Source organism: Schistocerca serialis, chromosome 2, assembly GCF_023864345.2.
Source record: "Schistocerca serialis cubense isolate TAMUIC-IGC-003099 chromosome 2, iqSchSeri2.2, whole genome shotgun sequence".
NCBI classification, from domain to species: Eukaryota; Metazoa; Arthropoda; class Insecta; order Orthoptera; family Acrididae; genus Schistocerca; species Schistocerca serialis.
This window is the reverse complement of record NC_064639.1, coordinates 803,637,797-803,662,710: the sequence shown is the minus strand read 5'-3', so window position 1 is coordinate 803,662,710 and position 24,914 is coordinate 803,637,797. Positions and strand designations below refer to the sequence as shown.

The 24,914-nt window shown below is 49.1% G+C and overlaps 18 non-coding genes across 18 annotated transcripts; 8 read left to right on the top strand and 10 right to left on the bottom strand.

Moving 5' to 3' along the window:
• Positions 1-4,490: 4,490 nt before the first annotated feature.
• Trnav-uac (transfer RNA valine (anticodon UAC)) lies at positions 4,491-4,563 on the top strand. The gene has a single exon. It is a non-coding gene; the product is annotated as a tRNA-Val (tRNA).
• Positions 4,564-5,164: 601 nt separating this feature from the next.
• On the bottom strand, positions 5,165-5,236 carry Trnap-ugg (transfer RNA proline (anticodon UGG)). Its single transcript has one exon. It is a non-coding gene; the product is annotated as a tRNA-Pro (tRNA).
• A 1,950-nt stretch (positions 5,237-7,186) lies between these two features.
• Positions 7,187-7,259, top strand: Trnav-uac (transfer RNA valine (anticodon UAC)). The gene has a single exon. It is a non-coding gene; the product is annotated as a tRNA-Val (tRNA).
• A 601-nt stretch (positions 7,260-7,860) lies between these two features.
• Positions 7,861-7,932, bottom strand: Trnap-ugg (transfer RNA proline (anticodon UGG)). Its single transcript has one exon. It is a non-coding gene; the product is annotated as a tRNA-Pro (tRNA).
• A 1,953-nt stretch (positions 7,933-9,885) lies between these two features.
• On the top strand, positions 9,886-9,958 carry Trnav-uac (transfer RNA valine (anticodon UAC)). The gene has a single exon. It is a non-coding gene; the product is annotated as a tRNA-Val (tRNA).
• A 601-nt stretch (positions 9,959-10,559) lies between these two features.
• Trnap-ugg (transfer RNA proline (anticodon UGG)) lies at positions 10,560-10,631 on the bottom strand. Its single transcript has one exon. It is a non-coding gene; the product is annotated as a tRNA-Pro (tRNA).
• A 1,643-nt stretch (positions 10,632-12,274) lies between these two features.
• On the bottom strand, positions 12,275-12,346 carry Trnap-cgg (transfer RNA proline (anticodon CGG)). Its single transcript has one exon. It is a non-coding gene; the product is annotated as a tRNA-Pro (tRNA).
• A 235-nt stretch (positions 12,347-12,581) lies between these two features.
• On the top strand, positions 12,582-12,654 carry Trnav-uac (transfer RNA valine (anticodon UAC)). The gene has a single exon. It is a non-coding gene; the product is annotated as a tRNA-Val (tRNA).
• Positions 12,655-13,255: 601 nt separating this feature from the next.
• Positions 13,256-13,327, bottom strand: Trnap-ugg (transfer RNA proline (anticodon UGG)). Its single transcript has one exon. It is a non-coding gene; the product is annotated as a tRNA-Pro (tRNA).
• A 1,642-nt stretch (positions 13,328-14,969) lies between these two features.
• On the bottom strand, positions 14,970-15,041 carry Trnap-cgg (transfer RNA proline (anticodon CGG)). The gene has a single exon. It is a non-coding gene; the product is annotated as a tRNA-Pro (tRNA).
• Positions 15,042-15,276: 235 nt separating this feature from the next.
• On the top strand, positions 15,277-15,349 carry Trnav-uac (transfer RNA valine (anticodon UAC)). The gene has a single exon. It is a non-coding gene; the product is annotated as a tRNA-Val (tRNA).
• A 601-nt stretch (positions 15,350-15,950) lies between these two features.
• Trnap-ugg (transfer RNA proline (anticodon UGG)) lies at positions 15,951-16,022 on the bottom strand. The gene has a single exon. It is a non-coding gene; the product is annotated as a tRNA-Pro (tRNA).
• A 1,951-nt stretch (positions 16,023-17,973) lies between these two features.
• Positions 17,974-18,046, top strand: Trnav-uac (transfer RNA valine (anticodon UAC)). The gene has a single exon. It is a non-coding gene; the product is annotated as a tRNA-Val (tRNA).
• Positions 18,047-18,647: 601 nt separating this feature from the next.
• On the bottom strand, positions 18,648-18,719 carry Trnap-ugg (transfer RNA proline (anticodon UGG)). The gene has a single exon. It is a non-coding gene; the product is annotated as a tRNA-Pro (tRNA).
• A 1,950-nt stretch (positions 18,720-20,669) lies between these two features.
• Positions 20,670-20,742, top strand: Trnav-uac (transfer RNA valine (anticodon UAC)). The gene has a single exon. It is a non-coding gene; the product is annotated as a tRNA-Val (tRNA).
• Positions 20,743-21,343: 601 nt separating this feature from the next.
• Trnap-ugg (transfer RNA proline (anticodon UGG)) lies at positions 21,344-21,415 on the bottom strand. The gene has a single exon. It is a non-coding gene; the product is annotated as a tRNA-Pro (tRNA).
• Positions 21,416-23,059: 1,644 nt separating this feature from the next.
• Trnap-cgg (transfer RNA proline (anticodon CGG)) lies at positions 23,060-23,131 on the bottom strand. The gene has a single exon. It is a non-coding gene; the product is annotated as a tRNA-Pro (tRNA).
• A 235-nt stretch (positions 23,132-23,366) lies between these two features.
• On the top strand, positions 23,367-23,439 carry Trnav-uac (transfer RNA valine (anticodon UAC)). Its single transcript has one exon. It is a non-coding gene; the product is annotated as a tRNA-Val (tRNA).
• Positions 23,440-24,914: the final 1,475 nt, after the last annotated feature.

Genomic DNA, 24,914 nt, shown 5'->3' with positions numbered 1-24,914 from the left:
CGTGTGGAATATGATGTACATCAATCGGGGGGTTGAGGTTCGCTGGGGAGATTTCGTTGAGAAGGTGAGCAGTGAGACAGTGTGGAGATTTTGTCCATAGCTTGTACATACTGCTTAGATAGAGCGCCTGTGCCTTTTTATAGACATCTGTGAGGTTCAATCCGCCCTTCCGAGGAGGGAGCGTCAACGTAACATATTTAACTTTGAAGATATTGCCTCTGGTCACAAAATGGCCCAGGGCAGACAGCAGTCTATGTGCAATGCCACTGGGAAGAGGCAACACTTTGGCTACATAGTTAATCTTCGAGAGGATATAAGTGTTGACCAGTTCAATTTTTTGGAGAGCATTCAGTTTCCTCATGCTATGCAGTTGTACACATGCCCTAACTTTATGAAGTAAAGCTCTATAATTAACAGCAATGGTATTCTGTATCTTCCGCCGAAACTCAAGTCCTAAGCACTTTATACTGGTAATTTCTCGTAATCGGGTATGATTGGGTAGATTTATTCCCCGTCCGACATTCATGAGTCCGGATTTTTGCCAGTTCACCTTCGCCCCAGATACCGCCTCATATCGTTGAAGTATTTGAAGTGAGGACCGCACTTCTTGCGCGTTCACGACAAGAAAGCCGACATCATCTGCGTACGCACGGCACACAATCTTCTGGCTATTGATTTCCAATCCCTGCAAATGTGCAGTTAGCGTAGCGAGCAGAGGTTCTATGGCGATGGCAAAGAGAGCCATCGACATCGGACAGCCTTGCCTCACCGAACACTCGATATCAATAGCGCCACTGAGGCGACCATTAATTTGAATTCGCGACGTACTATTACAGATCAGATTGTCGAGTACTTGGGTGAACTGGTGCGGAAACCCCAATTCCTGCATGACGCGGAAAAGGAAACGATGGCTCACCCTGTCGAACGCTTTTGCAAAGTCTATCATGACGAGGGCGCATTTTAACTTGCAAGCCTCCGCTACGGCAATGACATCTCTGTAATCCGTGAGCGTGTGGTAAATAGATCTATCTCTACCGACACTCGTTTGATACTGTCCTGTGATTGTGGTCATGACAGTTTTGAGCCGTTGGCTCAGAACACGGGCGAATAGTTTATAATCACTATTTAATAACGTGAGAGGTCGCAGGTTAGTGAGGTCGTTACTGCACGGGGTCTTGGGCAGTAAGACAACAATTCCTTGTCGAAATTCCTGCGGAATAACTTTTTGTGGGTTCATTAGTTCTTTACATATTGCAAGGAGTTTCGATTTCATCTGCGGCCAGAAGGTTTGATATACTTCGGCAGGTATTCCATCGCAACCAGGAGATTTATTCTTCGGACTCCTTAGGATAACGTCTGTTAATTCGTCTTCTGTCACCTCTGTCATCAGCTGAGTCGCCTCTGTGGGGCTGAGTTTCCGTGATAAATTTGTCGCAAACTCCGCAAACACGGTATCATCTGTCATTTTATTGGACATCAGGTCTCGATAGTACTCTTCAATCGCACGCATAATGTCACTTTGTTTAGTAACTATTGCCCCGGTGCTGGTTCGGATGTGTGTAATGATTTTCCGACTGCCTCGTCGACTTTCACGTAACATGTGATACATGGCAGCCTCTTCTTCTTGCACCGTCTTAGGAACTCGCGCCCGAATTTGAAAACCTTCCAACTGTTTCCGTTGCAGCGTTAAAAGTTTCGCCTGAATTCTTTTGATCTTTGCAAAATTGCCGATAACGGTCGCGTCACATTTATACAACTCCCGAAGACACTGAAAGTAAAATTCCATGGTCCGTTTGTGCCACAGACTTTTCTGACGGGAGTAAAACATTAAAGTTTTCCTAATTTGCGGTTTGGCGCATTTGAGCCACCACTCGACCGCGGAGTTGTAGGATCTGAATTTGCGTTCACATGCCGTCCAGGTGGACAGGAAGGCTTCTCGACATGCAGGATCATGCAAATGTGCGATGTTGAACTTCCATAACCCTCGACCCCGGTATGTTTCCTGTTTTTGCATGTTGACGGTGCAGATATAGCCAGCATGGTCGGAAAATACAGTTGGCCATATTTCGGTGTGTAGCAGGTGTTGCGTTAAATTACGCGATATGTAAATTCTATCTAACCTACTTGCCGAATGATTGGTAACATGCGTAAAACCCACTTCCACTCCGTGCATGTGCGTCCAAGTGTCAGTGAAGCGGAGTTCTTGAATGATCTGTTCTAATTCGACACACCGATTAAAGTGAGGAGTTTGATCGATTTGACGAAGCACACAATTGAAATCGCCGCCAAAAATGACATCACTGTAGTTGGTCCCGAAGAGCGGAAGGATCTCGTGGCGAAAAAATTCTGCACGGTGTTGCCTATTACTGGACCCAGAAGGTGCGTAAATATTAATCAGTCTGATGTTATTGACAGTGACTGCTATCCCTCTGCCGGTCACCAGTTTGGCCTCACAATTTGCAATGATCCCTTCTTTTAACAGTAATGCTGTTCCAAGTTCGAAACCGTTGCCAGGGTTCACGAAAGCGTTATACCCTGCTATGTGGTCTAACCTGATCTCACTCACTTCCTGAAGCATGGCTATATCGATGTCGGCTGCGTATAACAAGTCTTGTAAGTTCTTCAGATTCAAATCACTGCGTATCTTATTGATATTGAGAGTCAGGATCTTGTAGGCCTGCAAGGTGGTCATAGATGTTTGGTACGAAAGGAGCAAACGATAGGGTGCGTCATACAGCCTTCAATGGGAGGCGCTGACCGTGTCGGTCGTTTGAGTAGCCATGGCCACGTGGACGTTGTGTCCATCAACCGCTGATACGGGGGGCAAGGAGCCGGTCGAGGGTGGGGAATCTTCCTGCATCTCTACATCAGCTTCGTTCGTTTCAAACTCGTCCGCCCAATTGGGAGAGCAAAGGGTGCCTACTGGCTCAGAAACTGGTGGATTCGTATTCTGTGGCTCAGTTTGCTGAGTGGGCGTCTCATCTGGTCCGCTGTCGTACATCGTGGGAGTCTCCGACATGGTGTCGTCTGATCGTGTTGTGTCCCGCGAGCGCGAAGGCGAGGCGGCAGCGTCTGCGGGCCCTTCTTTTAAATTCTGACCGATTAATTTAGCCTTTCCCCGTAAGCTCGGTGCTGTATCTTCCGCACCTTGGTGAGCCATCCTCCGCGTTTTATTTTTCTTCGGAGATCGATTACCACGTATTACTGTGTCGGAGTTGGGCATCATTTCAGCGACTCGTTCAGACATGGGAGCAGGAGCCATGGACACCTCCACCAACTCGGCACCCCGTGAGGGCTGGTCCACCGCCATCTCACTGGTCCTGTTAGTTTCATGTGTTTCAGAAGCAGCCATCTCGGACGCGACTGGCGTGTCCGGAGACGTCACATTAACGACGGAACTGGGTCCGGCAGGTTTATCGCGAATCGGTTGTATTGACGGCTCACCGCGGGCAACCGACACGTACGATGGCTGTAATGTTGACATCGCGGGAGGGCTAACACTCTCTCCGGTTGGCAGTTGAACTACACGACGCTGTAAACATTCCGCACGAACATGTCCCGTCGAGTTACATCTGGCACATGTTCTAGGTTGGCCATCATACATTACGACGGCACGGTACCCACAAACCGTGACGTACGACGGAATATGTCGTTGCAAGTCAACTTTAAGCTGCCTGACGCCATTCAGTACCGGATACTTATGCGCCGGAGACCAACGTTCTGCAAAGTTGCTCAAAACTTTGCCATACGGCGATATCGCAACGTTTATCTGTTCTGCTGGGACCTCAAACGGTAGTTCAAAAATGCGAATTGTTCGAAGTCCAAGCCCGGCGTGAGAAACAGTAACCACACCCACATTGCCATCACTATGCTTAAACTTCAAACCAGAACTAAAGGAGTCAACTAGTTTGTCACAAAACTCGGCATCTCTCATCTTGATATAAACGATGCTAGACAGAATCGACAAATGTATACCGATAATCTCATCGAGGCCAATTTTCATCACTTCTTCGAGGAAATCCTCGATTTCGAAGGATGTTGGTCGGGCAAACGTGTTATCGAACGTTAACTTCAAGGTGTCTTTCCTCATAGTATGTGCCATCACTGAATTATCAACGTCATTCCACAAACGCAAGAATAACCGCTGCTAGCGAGCGACTTACCCCGCAGAAGTAAACAAGCCAGCCGCAGCGCGAAGCACAGACAACCGCACGCCACGGCCGCTGCAGGCAGACTGCCCCTAGACCAACGAGCCTATTCGTTCCGAAAACGCACTGCATGTGAATGACGCCACCTTTGATGGTCTCACCATGTAGGGCTGCAGCTCAGCCAGCGTTCTCCCTGTCTGTCGCGGTTGGATTGTTTCCATCGACGTCTTTTACTACAGGAACTTCACGAATCGGAGGGAGCTCGTAGCCGATGCCCTTGCTAACACAGAAGAGAAACTGTTGCTATTACGAGTCTCCGGGTGGTACATGAAAAGAACCGTCGTTTCCGTGGTGTAGCGGTTATCACGTCTGCTTTACACGCAGAAGGTCCCCGGTTCGATCCCGGGCGGGAACACAACAATTTTAATCTATATTTCGGATTTCATTTCCGAGATGACCTCACGTCCGCGTATGCAGAGACAAGCAATGTTGTATGCTAGACGGATAGGGCGTCATTTTACTGTCAAATACTGTTGCTCTCTTATTGCACCGGTATTTGGTAACTGAGAACGCCCCTAGCTTCATTATGGCTGGCAAAATTTATAATCCGGTTCTTCAGGGCTACTTCAAGTGCGCTTGCTACTGGCTTTCCTGAGCTCACCCTACTCGCCTTGTCACAGCTCTGTCAAAGTGTGATGCTAACTAATAATGAGAAACTCTTAGCCACGCTCAATCTTACATGCCACCCCTTGGTTGTTGCCGTCGCTAGTAAGATGAGGGTAGACTGTCGCACAATTAAGCTGAATCTCCACTCACGGTGCACATATCCCGCAAAGACAACCTTGTTTTCCGTTGCATGCAAAATTACCGTCTGCCTTTCTACCGAATTACACCTACGTACTTTACTGGTGCCGCATTCTTGTTATATCCACGTGCTATAACGGGCGTCAACTCTTCATTGAGGAGCTGCAACCGGGGCTGAGTTCCACCTACTCTTCAGCACGGTCAAAATGGCAGGGCTCGTCCGGGATTTGAACCCGGGACCTCCTGCACCCAAAGCAGGAATCATACCCCTAGACCAACGAGCCACCTGGCTGGAGCAGTCAAGTTAATCCCAAGTAGTGGGCCTCACAGGGAACACAAACTTTCACGCGAATCCGCAAGATAAACGCTTTCTGCAGGCAGCACTCACCACTGATGAGAAGAATATTAAAGGCAACGAATAAAAAGCGAAATAACTTCATCGAGCACTGCTTATGAACAGCCGGCAGTGCCTCAGTTTCGGTATGTGGTTTCTAGGGTAAAGAGAAGGCGAATGCACTAAACAAAAGAACATCGGGAAACCAAGCACCAACTCATAACGAAAAGATTGCACAATATACTGCAAGCAAAATTTCCAGAAGACGGATACTGAAGACGCCGCAGACAAAAGAATTATTCTATGCAGTAACGAGTATCTAGGAAGCGTGAATTGCATGTGCTGCTCCACTACACAACTTCTTTTGATACTGTTTTACTTATTCTAAATTTTCATTACCTGATCGTCTCTAAAATACTGTGCGGTTATCACCTGGTTTCCAAAAGCGATAGTAGTAAGTAAATCGACTACAAAGTCTTTCAAAGTAGGTCAGACACAAAAAAAAAAAATCGGAGCTGCGTGTAGCTCATGTCATTCTGCTTTCAATCGTGAATCTCCGGCTGGGAGTAGTGGCGTACTTCTGTAATCCAAGCTTCTGGGAGGCCGTTGTGTGGGAGAGATCTGGAAACAACTACAGATTCGACCGTTCCACGAGCTCAGGAACGGCCGCGAGGCCGTCATCGAGCTCTGCAGATCGACAGATGATAGTGTGGAAATTTCGGCAAGCGGTGGCTAAGGGTTAAGAGAAGCCAAACGCACTAAACACAAGAAAGTCGGGAAACCGAAGCACACAACTCATAACGAAAAGATTGCGGAATGCAGTGCGAAAGCAAAACTTCGAGAAGACCAACTCTGAAGCCATCGGCGAGCTAGGAATTATTCCGCACAAGAAGCGATCATATAGGAAGAGCGAGCCGAGGCTGTCGCTCGACCACACAATAAATTTTTGCTTAATCCCAATTTGCAGTACCGGTTCGACACTAGAATACTGCGCCTCGGTTCTTCCAAAAGCGATAGTAATAAGCACGTCGACTGCAGTGTCATTTGGCGTAGTGAGTCAGACATGGAGAGGATATGGGGCGGGTGGAATATGCAACGACAGGGGCATTGCAGGGCGGCCGCCGGCTCCTTGCGCTGTGGAGCACCGGTGGCGGCGGCGGCCTGGCTGGGCTGCTGGTGCCTCCATGTAGAGCTGCCGCCGAGCCCAGGCAAAGTGCCGCTAACGAAGCGATTGCCTTTGGTGACATCTTTTGCAATAACGACTGCGCGAATCGACGGTATCTCGTAAGGAAGGAAAGAGCAGCAGCTGCCGCCGAGCCCAGGCGCCGTGCCGAACACGCAGAAGGTCCCCGGCTCGATTGCGGGCGGAAACCCGTTTTCGTCGCACCCAGCAAGACACTTGCTACGATCTCTACTGTGACCATTTAAATCAACTTCAAACGTTCCATCAGCAGGGTGCACATGGCTCAAATGAAACATGAAACGGTTTCAGAACTGGTTGTCGGAATTTAGCGCTGACTTGGAGGCCTGGAAATGCGCGAAACAGCCGCCGCCATGCGATTTGTTACCACACCGTTGTACAAAACGCAAGGGCTCGTCCGGGATTTTTTTTACCCGGGACCTCCTGCACCCGAAGCAGGAATCATACCCCTAGACCAACGAGCCTATTCGTTCCGAAAACGCACTGCATGTGAATGACGCCACCTTTGATGGTCTCACCATGTAGGGCTGCAGCTCAGCCAGCGTTCTCCCTGTCTGTCGCGGTTGGATTGTTTCCATCGACGTCTTTTACTACAGGAACTTCACGAATCGGAGGGAGCTCGTAGCCGATGCCCTTGCTAACACAGAAGAGAAACTGTTGCTATTACGAGTCTCCGGGTGGTACATGAAAAGAACCGTCGTTTCCGTGGTGTAGCGGTTATCACGTCTGCTTTACACGCAGAAGGTCCCCGGTTCGATCCCGGGCGGGAACACAACAATTTTAATCTATATTTCGGATTTCATTTCCGAGATGACCTCACGTCCGCGTATGCAGAGACAAGCAATGTTGTATGCTAGACGGATAGGGCGTCATTTTACTGTCAAATACTGTTGCTCTCTTATTGCACCGGTATTTGGTAACTGAGAACGCCCCTAGCTTCATTATGGCTGGCAAAATTTATAATCCGGTTCTTCAGGGCTACTTCAAGTGCGCTTGCTACTGGCTTTCCTGAGCTCACCCTACTCGCCTTGTCACAGCTCTGTCAAAGTGTGATGCTAACTAATAATGAGAAACTCTTAGCCACGCTCAATCTTACATGCCACCCCTTGGTTGTTGCCGTCGCTAGTAAGATGAGGGTAGACTGTCGCACAATTAAGCTGAATCTCCACTCACGGTGCACATATCCCGCAAAGACAACCTTGTTTTCCGTTGCATGCAAAATTACCGTCTGCCTTTCTACCGAATTACACCTACGTACTTTACTGGTGCCGCATTCTTGTTATATCCACGTGCTATAACGGGCGTCAACTCTTCATTGAGGAGCTGCAACCGGGGCTGAGTTCCACCTACTCTTCAGCACAGTCAAAATGGCAGGGCTCGTCCGGGATTTGAACCCGGGACCTCCTGCACCCAAAGCAGGAATCATACCCCTAGACCAACGAGCCACCTAGCTGGAGCAGTCAAGTTAATCCCAAGTAGTGGGCCTCACAGGGAACACAAACTTTCACGCGAATTCGCAAGATAAACGCTTTCTGCAGGCAGCACTCACCACTGATGAGAAGAATATTAAAGGCAACGAATAAAAAGCGAAATAACTTCATCGAGCACTGCTTATGAACAGCCGGCAGTGCCTCAGTTTCGGTATGTGGTTTCTCAGGGTAAAGAGAAGGCGAATGCACTAAACAAAAGAACATCGGGAAACCAAGCACCAACTCATAACGAAAAGATTGCACAATATACTGCAAGCAAAATTTCCAGAAGACGGATACTGAAGACGCCGCAGACAAAAGAATTATTCTATGCAGTAACGAGTATCTAGGAAGCGTGAATTGCATGTGCTGCTCCACCACACAACTTCTTTTGATACTGTTTTACTTATTCTAAATTTTCATTACCTGATCGTCTCTAAAATACTGTGCGGTTATCACCTGGTTTCCAACAGCGATAGTAGTAAGTAAATCGACTACAAAGTCTTTCAAAGTAGGTCAGACACAAAAAAAAAAAAAAATCGGAGCTGCGTGTAGCTCATTTCATTCTGCTTTCAATCGTGAATCTCCGGCTGGGAGTAGTGGCGTACTTCTGTAATCCAAGCTTCTGGGAGGCCGTTGTGTGGGAGAGATCTGGAAACAACTACAGATTCGACCGTTCCACGAGCTCAGGTACGGCCGCGAGGCCGTCATCGAGCTCTGCAGATCGACAGATGATAGTGTGGAAATTTCGGCAAGCGGTGGCTAAGGGTTAAGAGAAGCCAAACGCACTAAACACAAGAAAGTCGGGAAACCGAAGCACACAACTCATAACGAAAAGATTGCGGAATGCAGTGCGAAAGCAAAACTTCGAGAAGACCAACTCTGAAGCCATCGGCGAGCTAGGAATTATTCCGCACAAGAAGCGATCATATAGGAAGAGCGAGCCGAGGCTGTCGCTCGACCACACAATAAATTTTTGCTTAATCCCAATTTGCAGTACCGGTTCGACACTAGAATACTGCGCCTCGGTTCTTCCAAAAGCGATAGTAATAAGCACGTCGACTGCAGTGTCATTTGGCGTAGTGAGTCAGACATGGAGAGGATATGGGGCGGGTGGAATATGCAACGACAGGGGCATTGCAGGGCGGCCGCCGGCTCCTTCGCTGTGGCGCACCGGTGGCGGCGGCGGCCTGGCTGGGCTGCTGGTGCCTCCATGTAGAGCTGCCGCCGAGCCCAGGCAAAGTGCCGCTAACGAAGCGATTGCCTTTGGTGACATCTTTTGCAATAACGACTGCGCGAATCGACGGCATCTCGTAAGGAAGGAAAGAGCAGCAGCTGCCGCCGAGCCCAGGCGCCGTGCCGAACACGCAGAAGGTCCCCGGCTCGATTGCGGGCGGAAACCCGTTTTCGTCGCACCCAGCAAGACACTTGCTACGATCTCTACTGTGACCATTTAAATCAACTTCAAACGTTCCATCAGCAGGGTGCACATGGCTCAAATGAAACATGAAACGGTTTCAGAACTGGTTGTCGGAATTTAGCGCTGACTTGGAGGCCTGGAAATGCGCGAAACAGCCGCCGCCATGCGATTTGTTACCACACCGTTGTACAAAACGCAAGGGCTCGTCCGGGATTTTTTTTACCCGGGACCTCCTGCACCCGAAGCAGGAATCATACCCCTAGACCAACGAGCCTATTCGTTCCGAAAACGCACTGCATGTGAATGACGCCACCTTTGATGGTCTCACCATGTAGGGCTGCAGCTCAGCCAGCGTTCTCCCTGTCTGTCGCGGTTGGATTGTTTCCATCGACGTCTTTTACTACAGGAACTTCACGAATCGGAGGGAGCTCGTAGCCGATGCCCTTGCTAACACAGAAGAGAAACTGTTGCTATTACGAGTCTCCGGGTGGTACATGAAAAGAACCGTCGTTTCCGTGGTGTAGCGGTTATCACGTCTGCTTTACACGCAGAAGGTCCCCGGTTCGATCCCGGGCGGGAACACAACAATTTTAATCTATATTTCGGATTTCATTTCCGAGATGACCTCACGTCCGCGTATGCAGAGACAAGCAATGTTGTATGCTAGACGGATAGGGCGTCATTTTACTGTCAAATACTGTTGCTCTCTTATTGCACCGGTATTTGGTAACTGAGAACGCCCCTAGCTTCATTATGGCTGGCAAAATTTATAATCCGGTTCTTCAGGGCTACTTCAAGTGCGCTTGCTACTGGCTTTCCTGAGCTCACCCTACTCGCCTTGTCACAGCTCTGTCAAAGTGTGATGCTAACTAATAATGAGAAACTCTTAGCCACGCTCAATCTTACATGCCACCCCTTGGTTGTTGCCGTCGCTAGTAAGATGAGGGTAGACTGTCGCACAATTAAGCTGAATCTCCACTCACGGTGCACATATCCCGCAAAGACAACCTTGTTTTCCGTTGCATGCAAAATTACCGTCTGCCTTTCTACCGAATTACACCTACGTACTTTACTGGTGCCGCATTCTTGTTATATCCACGTGCTATAACGGGCGTCAACTCTTCATTGAGGAGCTGCAACCGGGGCTGAGTTCCACCTACTCTTCAGCACAGTCAAAATGGCAGGGCTCGTCCGGGATTTGAACCCGGGACCTCCTGCACCCAAAGCAGGAATCATACCCCTAGACCAACGAGCCACCTAGCTGGAGCAGTCAAGTTAATCCCAAGTAGTGGGCCTCACAGGGAACACAAACTTTCACGCGAATTCGCAAGATAAACGCTTTCTGCAGGCAGCACTCACCACTGATGAGAAGAATATTAAAGGCAACGAATAAAAAGCGAAATAACTTCATCGAGCACTGCTTATGAACAGCCGGCAGTGCCTCAGTTTCGGTATGTGGTTTCTCAGGGTAAAGAGAAGGCGAATGCACTAAACAAAAGAACATCGGGAAACCAAGCACCAACTCATAACGAAAAGATTGCACAATATACTGCAAGCAAAATTTCCAGAAGACGGATACTGAAGACGCCGCAGACAAAAGAATTATTCTATGCAGTAACGAGTATCTAGGAAGCGTGAATTGCATGTGCTGCTCCACCACACAACTTCTTTTGATACTGTTTTACTTATTCTAAATTTTCATTACCTGATCGTCTCTAAAATACTGTGCGGTTATCACCTGGTTTCCAACAGCGATAGTAGTAAGTAAATCGACTACAAAGTCTTTCAAAGTAGGTCAGACACAAAAAAAAAAAAAAATCGGAGCTGCGTGTAGCTCATTTCATTCTGCTTTCAATCGTGAATCTCCGGCTGGGAGTAGTGGCGTACTTCTGTAATCCAAGCTTCTGGGAGGCCGTTGTGTGGGAGAGATCTGGAAACAACTACAGATTCGACCGTTCCACGAGCTCAGGTACGGCCGCGAGGCCGTCATCGAGCTCTGCAGATCGACAGATGATAGTGTGGAAATTTCGGCAAGCGGTGGCTAAGGGTTAAGAGAAGCCAAACGCACTAAACACAAGAAAGTCGGGAAACCGAAGCACACAACTCATAACGAAAAGATTGCGGAATGCAGTGCGAAAGCAAAACTTCGAGAAGACCAACTCTGAAGCCATCGGCGAGCTAGGAATTATTCCGCACAAGAAGCGATCATATAGGAAGAGCGAGCCGAGGCTGTCGCTCGACCACACAATAAATTTTTGCTTAATCCCAATTTGCAGTACCGGTTCGACACTAGAATACTGCGCCTCGGTTCTTCCAAAAGCGATAGTAATAAGCACGTCGACTGCAGTGTCATTTGGCGTAGTGAGTCAGACATGGAGAGGATATGGGGCGGGTGGAATATGCAACGACAGGGGCATTGCAGGGCGGCCGCCGGCTCCTTCGCTGTGGCGCACCGGTGGCGGCGGCGGCCTGGCTGGGCTGCTGGTGCCTCCATGTAGAGCTGCCGCCGAGCCCAGGCAAAGTGCCGCTAACGAAGCGATTGCCTTTGGTGACATCTTTTGCAATAACGACTGCGCGAATCGACGGTATCTCGTAAGGAAGGAAAGAGCAGCAGCTGCCGCCGAGCCCAGGCGCCGTGCCGAACACGCAGAAGGTCCCCGGCTCGATTGCGGGCGGAAACCCGTTTTCGTCGCACCCAGCAAGACACTTGCTACGATCTCTACTGTGACCATTTAAATCAACTTCAAACGTTCCATCAGCAGGGTGCACATGGCTCAAATGAAACATGAAACGGTTTCAGAACTGGTTGTCGGATTTTAGCGCTGACTTGGAGGCCTGGAAATGCGCGAAACAGCCGCCGCCATGCGATTTGTTACCACACCGTTGTACAAAACGCAAGGGCTCGTCCGGGATTTGAACCCGGGACCTCCTGCACCCGAAGCAGGAATCATACCCCTAGACCAACGAGCCTATTCGTTCCGAAAACGCACTGCATGTGAATGACGCCACCTTTGATGGTCTCACCATGTAGGGCTGCAGCTCAGCCAGCGTTCTCCCTGTCTGTCGCGGTTGGATTGTTTCCATCGACGTCTTTTACTACAGGAACTTCACGAATCGGAGGGAGCTCGTAGCCGATGCCCTTGCTAACACAGAAGAGAAACTGTTGCTATTACGAGTCTCCGGGTGGTACATGAAAAGAACCGTCGTTTCCGTGGTGTAGCGGTTATCACGTCTGCTTTACACGCAGAAGGTCCCCGGTTCGATCCCGGGCGGGAACACAACAATTTTAATCTATATTTCGGATTTCATTTCCGAGATGACCTCACGTCCGCGTATGCAGAGACAAGCAATGTTGTATGCTAGACGGATAGGGCGTCATTTTACTGTCAAATACTGTTGCTCTCTTATTGCACCGGTATTTGGTAACTGAGAACGCCCCTAGCTTCATTATGGCTGGCAAAATTTATAATCCGGTTCTTCAGGGCTACTTCAAGTGCGCTTGCTACTGGCTTTCCTGAGCTCACCCTACTCGCCTTGTCACAGCTCTGTCAAAGTGTGATGCTAACTAATAATGAGAAACTCTTAGCCACGCTCAATCTTACATGCCACCCCTTGGTTGTTGCCGTCGCTAGTAAGATGAGGGTAGACTGTCGCACAATTAAGCTGAATCTCCACTCACGGTGCACATATCCCGCAAAGACAACCTTGTTTTCCGTTGCATGCAAAATTACCGTCTGCCTTTCTACCGAATTACACCTACGTACTTTACTGGTGCCGCATTCTTGTTATATCCACGTGCTATAACGGGCGTCAACTCTTCATTGAGGAGCTGCAACCGGGGCTGAGTTCCACCTACTCTTCAGCACGGTCAAAATGGCAGGGCTCGTCCGGGATTTGAACCCGGGACCTCCTGCACCCAAAGCAGGAATCATACCCCTAGACCAACGAGCCACCTAGCTGGAGCAGTCAAGTTAATCCCAAGTAGTGGGCCTCACAGGGAACACAAACTTTCACGCGAATTCGCAAGATAAACGCTTTCTGCAGGCAGCACTCACCACTGATGAGAAGAATATTAAAGGCAACGAATAAAAAGCGAAATAACTTCATCGAGCACTGCTTATGAACAGCCGGCAGTGCCTCAGTTTCGGTATGTGGTTTCTCAGGGTAAAGAGAAGGCGAATGCACTAAACAAAAGAACATCGGGAAACCAAGCACCAACTCATAACGAAAAGATTGCACAATATACTGCAAGCAAAATTTCCAGAAGACGGATACTGAAGACGCCGCAGACAAAAGAATTATTCTATGCAGTAACGAGTATCTAGGAAGCGTGAATTGCATGTGCTGCTCCACCACACAACTTCTTTTGATACTGTTTTACTTATTCTAAATTTTCATTACCTGATCGTCTCTAAAATACTGTGCGGTTATCACCTGGTTTCCAACAGCGATAGTAGTAAGTAAATCGACTACAAAGTCTTTCAAAGTAGGTCAGACACAAAAAAAAAAAAAATCGGAGCTGCGTGTAGCTCATTTCATTCTGCTTTCAATCGTGAATCTCCGGCTGGGAGTAGTGGCGTACTTCTGTAATCCAAGCTTCTGGGAGGCCGTTGTGTGGGAGAGATCTGGAAACAACTACAGATTCGACCGTTCCACGAGCTCAGGTACGGCCGCGAGGCCGTCATCGAGCTCTGCAGATCGACAGATGATAGTGTGGAAATTTCGGCAAGCGGTGGCTAAGGGTTAAGAGAAGCCAAACGCACTAAACACAAGAAAGTCGGGAAACCGAAGCACACAACTCATAACGAAAAGATTGCGGAATGCAGTGCGAAAGCAAAACTTCGAGAAGACCAACTCCGAAGCCATCGGCGAGCTAGGAATTATTCCGCACAAGAAGCGATCATATAGGAAGAGCGAGCCGAGGCTGTCGCTCGACCACACAATAAATTTTTGCTTAATCCCAATTTGCAGTACCGGTTCGACACTAGAATACTGCGCCTCGGTTCTTCCAAAAGCGATAGTAATAAGCACGTCGACTGCAGTGTCATTTGGCGTAGTGAGTCAGACGTGGAGAGGATATGGGGCGGGTGGAATATGCAACGACAGGGGCATTGCAGGGCGGCCGCCGGCTCCTTCGCTGTGGCGCACCGGTGGCGGCGGCGGCCTGGCTGGGCTGCTGGTGCCTCCATGTAGAGCTGCCGCCGAGCCCAGGCAAAGTGCCGCTAACGAAGCGATTGCCTTTGGTGACATCTTTTGCAATAACGACTGCGCGAATCGACGGTATCTCGTAAGGAAGGAAAGAGCAGCAGCTGCCGCCGAGCCCAGGCGCCGTGCCGAACACGCAGAAGGTCCCCGGCTCGATTGCGGGCGGAAACCCGTTTTCGTCGCACCCAGCAAGACACTTGCTACGATCTCTACTGTGACCATTTAAATCAACTTCAAACGTTCCATCAGCAGGGTGCACATGGCTCAAATGAAACATGAAACGGTTTCAGAACTGGTTGTCGGATTTTAGCGCTGACTTGGAGGCCTGGAAATGCGCGAAACAGCCGCCGCCATGCGATTTGTTACCACACCGTTGTACAAAACGCAAGGGCTCGTCTGGGATTTGAACCCGGGACCTCCTGCACCCGAAGCAGGAATCATACCCCTAGACCAACGAGCCTATTCGTTCCGAAAACGCACTGCATGTGAATGACGCCACCTTTGATGGTCTCACCATGTAGGGCTGCAGCTCAGCCAGCGTTCTCCCTGTCTGTCGCGGTTGGATTGTTTCCATCGACGTCTTTTACTACAGGAACTTCACGAATCGGAGGGAGCTCGTAGCCGATGCCCTTGCTAACACAGAAGAGAAACTGTTGCTATTACGAGTCTCCGGGTGGTACATGAAAAGAACCGTCGTTTCCGTGGTGTAGCGGTTATCACGTCTGCTTTACACGCAGAAGGTCCCCGGTTCGATCCCGGGCGGGAACACAACAATTTTAATCTATATTTCGGATTTCATTTCCGAGATGACCTCACGTCCGCGTATGCAGAGACAAGCAATGTTGTATGCTAGACGGATAGGGCGTCATTTTACTGTCAAATACTGTTGCTCTCTTATTGCACCGGTATTTGGTAACTGAGAACGCCCCTAGCTTCATTATGGCTGGCAAAATTTATAATCCGGTTCTTCAGGGCTACTTCAAGTGCGCTTGCTACTGGCTTTCCTGAGCTCACCCTACTCGCCTTGTCACAGCTCTGTCAAAGTGTGATGCTAACTAATAATGAGAAACTCTTAGCCACGCTCAATCTTACATGCCACCCCTTGGTTGTTGCCGTCGCTAGTAAGATGAGGGTAGACTGTCGCACAATTAAGCTGAATCTCCACTCACGGTGCACATATCCCGCAAAGACAACCTTGTTTTCCGTTGCATGCAAAATTACCGTCTGCCTTTCTACCGAATTACACCTACGTACTTTACTGGTGCCGCATTCTTGTTATATCCACGTGCTATAACGGGCGTCAACTCTTCATTGAGGAGCTGCAACCGGGGCTGAGTTCCACCTACTCTTCAGCACGGTCAAAATGGCAGGGCTCGTCCGGGATTTGAACCCGGGACCTCCTGCACCCAAAGCAGGAATCATACCCCTAGACCAACGAGCCACCTGGCTGGAGCAGTCAAGTTAATCCCAAGTAGTGGGCCTCACAGGGAACACAAACTTTCACGCGAATTCGCAAGATAAACGCTTTCTGCAGGCAGCACTCACCACTGATGAGAAGAATATTAAAGGCAACGAATAAAAAGCGAAATAACTTCATCGAGCACTGCTTATGAACAGCCGGCAGTGCCTCAGTTTCGGTATGTGGTTTCTCAGGGTAAAGAGAAGGCGAATGCACTAAACAAAAGAACATCGGGAAACCAAGCACCAACTCATAACGAAAAGATTGCACAATATACTGCAAGCAAAATTTCCAGAAGACGGATACTGAAGACGCCGCAGACAAAAGAATTATTCTATGCAGTAACGAGTATCTAGGAAGCGTGAATTGCATGTGCTGCTCCACCACACAACTTCTTTTGATACTGTTTTACTTATTCTAAATTTTCATTACCTGATCGTCTCTAAAATACTGTGCGGTTATCACCTGGTTTCCAACAGCGATAGTAGTAAGTAAATCGACTACAAAGTCTTTCAAAGTAGGTCAGACACAAAAAAAAAAAAAAAAATCGGAGCTGCGTGTAGCTCATTTCATTCTGCTTTCAATCGTGAATCTCCGGCTGGGAGTAGTGGCGTACTTCTGTAATCCAAGCTTCTGGGAGGCCGTTGTGTGGGAGAGATCTGGAAACAACTACAGATTCGACCGTTCCACGAGCTCAGGTACGGCCGCGAGGCCGTCATCGAGCTCTGCAGATCGACAGATGATAGTGTGGAAATTTCGGCAAGCGGTGGCTAAGGGTTAAGAGAAGCCAAACGCACTAAACACAAGAAAGTCGGGAAACCGAAGCACACAACTCATAACGAAAAGATTGCGGAATGCAGTGCGAAAGCAAAACTTCGAGAAGACCAACTCTGAAGCCATCGGCGAGCTAGGAATTATTCCGCACAAGAAGCGATCATATAGGAAGAGCGAGCCGAGGCTGTCGCTCGACCACACAATAAATTTTTGCTTAATCCCAATTTGCAGTACCGGTTCGACACTAGAATACTGCGCCTCGGTTCTTCCAAAAGCGATAGTAATAAGCACGTCGACTGCAGTGTCATTTGGCGTAGTGAGTCAGACATGGAGAGGATATGGGGCGGGTGGAATATGCAACGACAGGGGCATTGCAGGGCGGCCGCCGGCTCCTTCGCTGTGGCGCACCGGTGGCGGCGGCGGCCTGGCTGGGCTGCTGGTGCCTCCATGTAGAGCTGCCGCCGAGCCCAGGCAAAGTGCCGCTAACGAAGCGATTGCCTTTGGTGACATCTTTTGCAATAACGACTGCGCGAATCGACGGTATCTCGTAAGGAAGGAAAGAGCAGCAGCTGCCGCCGAGCCCAGGCGCCGTGCCGAACACGCAGAAGGTCCCCGGCTCGATTGCGGGCGGAAACCCGTTTTCGTCGCACCCAGCAAGACACTTGCTACGATCTCTACTGTGACCATTTAAATCAACTTCAAACGTTCCATCAGCAGGGTGCACATGGCTCAAATGAAACATGAAACGGTTTCAGAACTGGTTGTCGGATTTTAGCGCTGACTTGGAGGCCTGGAAATGCGCGAAACAGCCGCCGCCATGCGATTTGTTACCACGCCGTTGTACAAAACGCAAGGGCTCGTCGGGATTTGAACCCGGGACCTCCTGCACCCGAAGCAGGAATCATACCCCTAGACCAACGAGCCTATTCGTTCCGAAAACGCACTGCATGTGAATGACGCCACCTTTGATGGTCTCACCATGTAGGGCTGCAGCTCAGCCAGCGTTCTCCCTGTCTGTCGCGGTTGGATTGTTTCCATCGACGTCTTTTACTACAGGAACTTCACGAATCGGAGGGAGCTCGTAGCCGATGCCCTTGCTAACACAGAAGAGAAACTGTTGCTATTACGAGTCTCCGGGTGGTACATGAAAAGAACCGTCGTTTCCGTGGTGTAGCGGTTATCACGTCTGCTTTACACGCAGAAGGTCCCCGGTTCGATCCCGGGCGGGAACACAACAATTTTAATCTATATTTCGGATTTCATTTCCGAGATGACCTCACGTCCGCGTATGCAGAGACAAGCAATGTTGTATGCTAGACGGATAGGGCGTCATTTTACTGTCAAATACTGTTGCTCTCTTATTGCACCGGTATTTGGTAACTGAGAACGCCCCTAGCTTCATTATGGCTGGCAAAATTTATAATCCGGTTCTTCAGGGCTACTTCAAGTGCGCTTGCTACTGGCTTTCCTGAGCTCACCCTACTCGCCTTGTCACAGCTCTGTCAAAGTGTGATGCTAACTAATAATGAGAAACTCTTAGCCACGCTCAATCTTACATGCCACCCCTTGGTTGTTGCCGTCGCTAGTAAGATGAGGGTAGACTGTCGCACAATTAAGCTGAATCTCCACTCACAGTGCACATATCCCGCAAAGACAACCTTGTTTTCCGTTGCATGCAAAATTACCGTCTGCCTTTCTACCGAATTACACCTACGTACTTTACTGGTGCCGCATTCTTGTTATATCCACGTGCTATAACGGGCGTCAACTCTTCATTGAGGAGCTGCAACCGGGGCTGAGTTCCACCTACTCTTCAGCACGGTCAAAATGGCAGGGCTCGTCCGGGATTTGAACCCGGGACCTCCTGCACCCAAAGCAGGAATCATACCCCTAGACCAACGAGCCACCTGGCTGGAGCAGTCAAGTTAATCCCAAGTAGTGGGCCTCACAGGGAACACAAACTTTCACGCGAATTCGCAAGATAAACGCTTTCTGCAGGCAGCACTCACCACTGATGAGAAGAATATTAAAGGCAACGAATAAAAAGCGAAATAACTTCATCGAGCACTGCTTATGAACAGCCGGCAGTGCCTCAGTTTCGGTATGTGGTTTCTCAGGGTAAAGAGAAGGCGAATGCACTAAACAAAAGAACATCGGGAAACCAAGCACCAACTCATAACGAAAAGATTGCACAATATACTGCAAGCAAAATTTCCAGAAGACGGATACTGAAGACGCCGCAAACAAAAGAATTATTCTATGCAGTAACGAGTATCTAGGAAGCGTGAATTGCATGTGCTGCTCCACCACACAACTTCTTTTGATACTGTTTTACTTATTCTAAATTTTCATTACCTGATCGTCTCTAAAATACTGTGCGGTTATCACCTGGTTTCCAACAGCGATAGTAGTAAGTAAATCGACTACAAAGTCTTTCAAAGTAGGTCAGACACAAAAAAAAAAAAAAAATCGGAGCTGCGTGTAGCTCATGTCATTCTGCTTTCAATCGTGAATCTCCGGCTGGGAGTAGTGGCGTACTTCTGTAATCCAAGCTTCTGGGAGGCCGTTGTGTGGGAGAGATCTGGAAACAACTACAGATTCGACCGTTCCACGAGCTCAGGAACGGCCGCGAGGCCGTCATCGAGCTCTGCAGATCGACAGATGATAGTGTGGAAATTTCGGCAAGCGGTGGCTAAGGGTTAAGAGAAGCCAAACGCACTAAACACAAGAAAGTCGGGAAACCGAAGCACACAACTCATAACGAAAAGATTGCGGAATGCAGTGCGAAAGCAAAACTTCGAGAAGACCAACTCCGAAGCCATCGGCGAGCTAGGAATTATTCCGCACAAGAAGCGATCATATAGGAAGAGCGAGCCGAGGCTGTCGCTCGACCACACAATAAATTTTTGCTTAATCCCAATTTGCAGTACCGGTTCGACACTAGAATACTGCGCCTCGGTTCTTCCAAAAGCGATAGTAATAAGCACGTCGACTGCAGTGTCATTTGGCATAGTGAGTCAGACATGGAGAGGATATGGGGCGGGTGGAATATGCAACGACAGGGGCATTGCAGGGCGGCCGCCGGCTCCTTCGCTGTGGCGCACCGGTGGCGGCGGCGGCCTGGCTGGGCTGCTGGTGCCTCCATGTAGAGCTGCCGCCGAGCCCAGGCAAAGTGCCGCTAACGAAGCGATTGCCTTTGGTGACATCTTTTGCAATAACGACTGCGCGAATCGACGGTATCTCGTAAGGAAGGAAAGAGCAGCAGCTGCCGCCGAGCCCAGGCGCCGTGCCGAACACGCAGAAGGTCCCCGGCTCGATTGCGGGCGGAAACCCGTTTTCGTCGCACCCAGCAAGACACTTGCTACGATCTCTACTGTGACCATTTAAATCAACTTCAAACGTTCCATCAGCAGGGTGCACATGGCTCAAATGAAACATGAAACGGTTTCAGAACTGGTTGTCGGATTTTAGCGCTGACTTGGAGGCCTGGAAATGCGCGAAACAGCCGCCGCCATGCGATTTGTTACCACGCCGTTGTACAAAACGCAAGGGCTCGTCGGGATTTGAACCCGGGACCTCCTGCACCCGAAGCAGGAATCATACCCCTAGACCAACGAGCCTATTCGTTCCGAAAACGCACTGCATGTGAATGACGCCACCTTTGATGGTCTCACCATGTAGGGCTGCAGCTCAGCCAGCGTTCTCCCTGTCTGTCGCGGTTGGATTGTTTCCATCGACGTCTTTTACTACAGGAACTTCACGAATCGGAGGGAGCTCGTAGCCGATGCCCTTGCTAACACAGAAGAGAAACTGTTGCTATTACGAGTCTCCGGGTGGTACATGAAAAGAACCGTCGTTTCCGTGGTGTAGCGGTTATCACGTCTGCTTTACACGCAGAAGGTCCCCGGTTCGATCCCGGGCGGGAACACAACAATTTTAATCTATATTTCGGATTTCATTTCCGAGATGACCTCACGTCCGCGTATGCAGAGACAAGCAATGTTGTATGCTAGACGGATAGGGCGTCATTTTACTGTCAAATACTGTTGCTCTCTTATTGCACCGGTATTTGGTAACTGAGAACGCCCCTAGCTTCATTATGGCTGGCAAAATTTATAATCCGGTTCTTCAGGGCTACTTCAAGTGCGCTTGCTACTGGCTTTCCTGAGCTCACCCTACTCGCCTTGTCACAGCTCTGTCAAAGTGTGATGCTAACTAATAATGAGAAACTCTTAGCCACGCTCAATCTTACATGCCACCCCTTGGTTGTTGCCGTCGCTAGTAAGATGAGGGTAGACTGTCGCACAATTAAGCTGAATCTCCACTCACAGTGCACATATCCCGCAAAGACAACCTTGTTTTCCGTTGCATGCAAAATTACCGTCTGCCTTTCTACCGAATTACACCTACGTACTTTACTGGTGCCGCATTCTTGTTATATCCACGTGCTATAACGGGCGTCAACTCTTCATTGAGGAGCTGCAACCGGGGCTGAGTTCCACCTACTCTTCAGCACGGTCAAAATGGCAGGGCTCGTCCGGGATTTGAACCCGGGACCTCCTGCACCCAAAGCAGGAATCATACCCCTAGACCAACGAGCCACCTGGCTGGAGCAGTCAAGTTAATCCCAAGTAGTGGGCCTCACAGGGAACACAAACTTTCACGCGAATTCGCAAGATAAACGCTTTCTGCAGGCAGCACTCACCACTGATGAGAAGAATATTAAAGGCAACGAATAAAAAGCGAAATAACTTCATCGAGCACTGCTTATGAACAGCCGGCAGTGCCTCAGTTTCGGTATGTGGTTTCTCAGGGTAAAGAGAAGGCGAATGCACTAAACAAAAGAACATCGGGAAACCAAGCACCAACTCATAACGAAAAGATTGCACAATATACTGCAAGCAAAATTTCCAGAAGACGGATACTGAAGACGCCGCAAACAAAAGAATTATTCTATGCAGTAACGAGTATCTAGGAAGCGTGAATTGCATGTGCTGCTCCACCACACAACTTCTTTTGATACTGTTTTACTTATTCTAAATTTTCATTACCTGATCGTCTCTAAAATACTGTGCGGTTATCACCTGGTTTCCAACAGCGATAGTAGTAAGTAAATCGACTACAAAGTCTTTCAAAGTAGGTCAGACACAAAAAAAAAAAAAAAATCGGAGCTGCGTGTAGCTCATGTCATTCTGCTTTCAATCGTGAATCTCCGGCTGGGAGTAGTGGCGTACTTCTGTAATCCAAGCTTCTGGGAGGCCGTTGTGTGGGAGAGATCTGGAAACAACTACAGATTCGACCGTTCCACGAGCTCAGGAACGGCCGCGAGGCCGTCATCGAGCTCTGCAGATCGACAGATGATAGTGTGGAAATTTCGGCAAGCGGTGGCTAAGGGTTAAGAGAAGCCAAACGCACTAAACACAAGAAAGTCGGGAAACCGAAGCACACAACTCATAACGAAAAGATTGCGGAATGCAGTGCGAAAGCAAAACTTCGAGAAGACCAACTCCGAAGCCATCGGCGAGCTAGGAATTATTCCGCACAAGAAGCGATCATATAGGAAGAGCGAGCCGAGGCTGTCGCTCGACCACACAATAAATTTTTGCTTAATCCCAATTTGCAGTACCGGTTCGACACTAGAATACTGCGCCTCGGTTCTTCCAAAAGCGATAGTAATAAGCACGTCGACTGCAGTGTCATTTGGCATAGTGAGTCAGACATGGAGAGGATATGGGGCGGGTGGAATATGCAACGACAGGGGCATTGCAGGGCGGCCGCCGGCTCCTTCGCTGTGGCGCACCGGTGGCGGCGGCGGCCTGGCTGGGCTGCTGGTGCCTCCATGTAGAGCTGCCGCCGAGCCCAGGCAAAGTGCCGCTAACGAAGCGATTGCCTTTGGTGACATCTTTTGCAATAACGACTGCGCGAATCGACGGTATCTCGTAAGGAAGGAAAGAGCAGCAGCTGCCGCCGAGCCCAGGCGCCGTGCCGAACACGCAGAAGGTCCCCGGCTCGATTGCGGGCGGAAACCCGTTTTCGTCGCACCCAGCAAGACACTTGCTACGATCTCTACTGTGACCATTTAAATCAACTTCAAACGTTCCATCAGCAGGGTGCACATGGCTCAAATGAAACATGAAACGGTTTCAGAACTGGTTGTCGGATTTTAGCGCTGACTTGGAGGCCTGGAAATGCGCGAAACAGCCGCCGCCATGCGATTTGTTACCACACCGTTGTACAAAACGCAAGGGCTCGTCCGGGATTTGAACCCGGGACCTCCTGCACCCGAAGCAGGAATCATACCCCTAGACCAACGAGCCTATTCGTTCCGAAAACGCACTGCATGTGAATGACGCCACCTTTGATGGTCTCACCATGTAGGGCTGCAGCTCAGCCAGCGTTCTCCCTGTCTGTCGCGGTTGGATTGTTTCCATCGACGTCTTTTACTACAGGAACTTCACGAATCGGAGGGAGCTCGTAGCCGATGCCCTTGCTAACACAGAAGAGAAACTGTTGCTATTACGAGTCTCCGGGTGGTACATGAAAAGAACCGTCGTTTCCGTGGTGTAGCGGTTATCACGTCTGCTTTACACGCAGAAGGTCCCCGGTTCGATCCCGGGCGGGAACACAACAATTTTAATCTATATTTCGGATTTCATTTCCGAGATGACCTCACGTCCGCGTATGCAGAGACAAGCAATGTTGTATGCTAGACGGATAGGGCGTCATTTTACTGTCAAATACTGTTGCTCTCTTATTGCACCGGTATTTGGTAACTGAGAACGCCCCTAGCTTCATTATGGCTGGCAAAATTTATAATCCGGTTCTTCAGGGCTACTTCAAGTGCGCTTGCTACTGGCTTTCCTGAGCTCACCCTACTCGCCTTGTCACAGCTCTGTCAAAGTGTGATGCTAACTAATAATGAGAAACTCTTAGCCACGCTCAATCTTACATGCCACCCCTTGGTTGTTGCCGTCGCTAGTAAGATGAGGGTAGACTGTCGCACAATTAAGCTGAATCTCCACTCACGGTGCACATATCCCGCAAAGACAACCTTGTTTTCCGTTGCATGCAAAATTACCGTCTGCCTTTCTACCGAATTACACCTACGTACTTTACTGGTGCCGCATTCTTGTTATATCCACGTGCTATAACGGGCGTCAACTCTTCATTGAGGAGCTGCAACCGGGGCTGAGTTCCACCTACTCTTCAGCACGGTCAAAATGGCAGGGCTCGTCCGGGATTTGAACCCGGGACCTCCTGCACCCAAAGCAGGAATCATACCCCTTTTTTTTTATTTTTTTTTTATTTTTTTTTATTTTTTTTTTTAACCACTCTTTTTTTTTTTTTTTTTTTTTTTTTTTTTTTTTTTTTTTTTTTTTAAAAAGACGCTACCCTTTTTTTTTTAATAATAACGAAAGAGTGTTCAGATATGGGTAGGTGGAGACAAGGCGGGCAGGGGTCGAAACACGAGGCCTGGCCGCGATGTCTCCCCCCTCCCGTCCCTGATTCACTCCCTCAAAGTAGCTTTTTGATTTTTTTTTTAATTTATATTTTTTTTCACCAGGAAAAGGGTAAATGAAAAAAAGATCTTTATTGGTACAAACTTAAATACAACAGAAATGCCATCCTTCCGGCGAAAATAACACAAGACAATATACTCGTACAAGGCGAGGAAATTTTTATTTTTATTTTTTTTTTTTTATGAGCATGGTGTAGGGAAAAAAAGAATAATAAGTCTGATGTAATCTAAGAGGCGTGAAGCAATATACAGTGGAGTGAGGGAAAGACCAGTGTTGTCTGGGGTAGTGCATTAAAGAAAGGAGGCGCGTGTCCATGCGCCTATTCCACTGTGGGTTACAATGTAGAAAGTAGCGCGGGGAGTCTCAGATGTCAGCAGGGGGGGCGGGAGTGCTGTCGGCGTGTGGCACCATCCAACTGAGCGGGGGTGAAGTAAAGATCGCGTGTAGGTAATTGGCGAAGAAGGCGCGGTAGCGTGGTCGCTGTTCGACTTCACTGTGGGCGGTTTGTAAGTACTGCCAGAAATCAAGGCGTGATTTGTCGCCACCATTATACATGTAGGTGATCGTCCATCCCTTGACC